Raw genomic sequence first — 2,897 nt, 5'->3', positions numbered from 1 at the left:
TGTGTCAAAGAAGTCAGAATCAGTGTCCATCTGACTGAAGCCCAAAGAAGAGACCTGGTTCGTTTGCTTAGGGAATATATCGACGTATTTGCCTGGTCTTATAAAGACATGCCAGGGCTGAGCACGAATATGGTGTCCCACAAATTACCGATTAATCCAGATTTCAGTCCAGTAAAACAAAAGACTCGAAAGTTCAAGCCTGAGTTGAGTTTGAAGATCAAAGAGGAGATTACAAAACAGATCGAGTCTCAAGTAGTGGAAGTGACGCAGTATCCGACTTGGTTAGCTAATGTTGTTCCGGTTGCCAAGAAAGACGGAAAGATCAGAATTTGTGTCGATTACAGAGATCTCAACAAGGCAAGCCTGAAGGATAATTTTCCGTTGCCAAACATCCATATTCTCATTGATAATTGTGCTAAGCATGAGATGCAGTCATTTGTGGATTGTTATGCGGGTTACCACCAGATCCTGATGGACGAAGAAGATGCAGAAAAAATAGCTTTCATCACGCCTTGGGGTGTGTATCATTATCGAGTGATGCCTTTATTTTCTTATCTCAAAGCGCTAATTTTATTCTTTCTTTCTTTACTCACATGAACCCCCTCCGAGTCCATGGTGGATTTATCCACCTTGCGTTTCCGAGTTGAGCCATAAAGGCTTGATTTTTGCTTTCCCCATGTCTCGAGTCAGCTCCCTATACACTTGGAAGCTATTCCAGGTCTTGGAGACCCAACATGTTGCTGGAAATTCGTTCAAAAACCCGAAAATGGGCTGTATACAGCATTTATACACTGATATATCGATTCTGGGTAGAAAATATGTGGCCAAAAATGTGAAAATACAGGGCTGAGGCAAAATACAGGTGTTCGGAAGTAAGAAATGCATGAAGAGGGCTGATATACACACCGATATACAATGATATACATCAGCTGTATACCAAAAACGGGAACTGTGTTAAACTCCAAAAACAGCAACGAAATTGGCCCAAAAGGAGGCCCAAATTCAAATTTCTCCCTTACTCGCTAATTATTTAATTTTGATTATTTATTGTTTGTTGTTTAACTCTAACTTTATAATCGTAAATCAACTTAGTTAGATCTCCCAAAAGACGAGCTATTTCTCTGTGTTGTTTTGTTCCAAATGAATCTCATTTTATCAATTTTTGTATTGTCATTTATAATCTTTAGTCAAAACTTTCTTTTTTCTTTTATTAGTTTAAAATAGTTTTTCATAAACCAAAAATGACTCAAATAAAAACCAACTCATTTTGTTTCGTTAAAATTCTAATTACTTGTCTCTAATTCAAATATTTCAATTAAGGTCTCATTTTCTTAAAAAATAAAAATTGCTCTTTGTTTAACTATTTTCTCAAAGTTAATCTAATAAATTATTATTATAAATACTTACTTAGTCATTTTCTCAAAAAATGTTAGTTAAAACTTTTATTCTACAATTAATTCGAAATGATTTTCATGCTTTAATATATTAAATTGGTTTAAGTTATTTTAAAATGAATTAAATAAATTCTAATTAATGTAGTATTATTAATATTTCTAATCACTTGAGTGTAAATTGAACCCCGAACCTTCTATGGTATTTTCAAATGATTTTTTCTGTTTAAATCTTTGAAAATTATAAGTTTTCTTAATTTCTTTAAATAATTAAGTGGTGACTATTTCTAAGTATTCCTCAAATTGTTTTATACTTAGAACATTCCAAAAAGTAATTTTTCTAGAGATAGTTAAATTACGACTAAACAGTAATTTTGAAAGAGTGTCTGGGGGTTGGTATGTTGATTTTGGTGATAGAGGGAAATGTGCGGGCGGTTGACATTTTGGCTTTGAGGAGGTAGGCCAGTTTGGTGGTTTACATTGGGGGAAGGGAGTGGTGCTTGGAGGTTGGTATTTTGAGGAGGGGGTGGTGTTTGATAAGAGGCTGAGGCGTAATGGGGATTTTAGGTGGTAAGGTCAGTGATGGAGGTATTACGAGCAGGACTTGAGGACGGATTTTGAGCTTGTTCCACGTTAGGAGGGGGAATTTGAGCTGGGGGGTCTTCCGTCTGGTTGAGCGTTGACAACAAAAATCGGAAGAGGCAAATCTCATTTTCTCTGCATCTTGACCCTCATCTCAGCAATTTGTTGCATCAATTGCAGGATCAGTTCATTCTGATCGGCAAGGACAGGCTGAGCTACCACGACATCAGTAAGGTCGATTTCTTCATTGTTATCACCCATTGTTGCTTTTTCTTTTTGTGAACTTTGGCTGGGAAAGGAATCTGTAGGCCCTTTAGATCTAGTGAAATAAGGATGATCGAGCAGCGTATCAACACAGATCAGTTCTAACTACCTGTAGAGAAAAACAACTCAAATGCAAATTTGTCAGTATTAGTTCTTGATGAATAATGCAAGATATCACATAGAAAGCAGATAAACACATAAAAGTTGCTTTGTCTGAGAACATGTTAACCCACGAATAACGGGGACTGACTTTTGAACAAGCAGGAGTTTGCTCGTTTTATTTTGAGGTTGGTGACTCAGAAAGGTTAAATTGCGTTGAGCTAAGGTCTTATTGTTGTATCTTCTGGCATCTGGTGATGTGGACTCAATGTTTCCTTGTAGATTGAAAGAGGGGAAAAGAAAATTTGAAAAAGATAGGGGCCGGGCCTTGAAAGGCTGCCTACGTATATCCCAAGGAGAATTCAGGCCCTACGTAGTTCGAATATAGAGGAAATTTCCATTTTCATTCATTCATTTCTTGAAGATTACAAGGAAAGTAGAAAAAACATACAATAAAGCTCCTAAAAGATAAAATGTGCCTCCATCCAAGCCATTCTTCTTCCGATTGTCGCATTAATCACGGGGAGTAAACTCATATGCTTCGAGGGTGGTTTTCTCATT

Source organism: Solanum tuberosum, unplaced genomic scaffold (assembly GCF_000226075.1).
Source record: "Solanum tuberosum cultivar DM 1-3 516 R44 unplaced genomic scaffold, SolTub_3.0 scf00240, whole genome shotgun sequence".
In the NCBI taxonomy this organism is placed as follows: domain Eukaryota; kingdom Viridiplantae; phylum Streptophyta; class Magnoliopsida; order Solanales; family Solanaceae; genus Solanum; species Solanum tuberosum.
The sequence above is the reverse complement of the archived record's forward strand: the minus strand, read 5'-3'. Positions refer to the sequence as shown.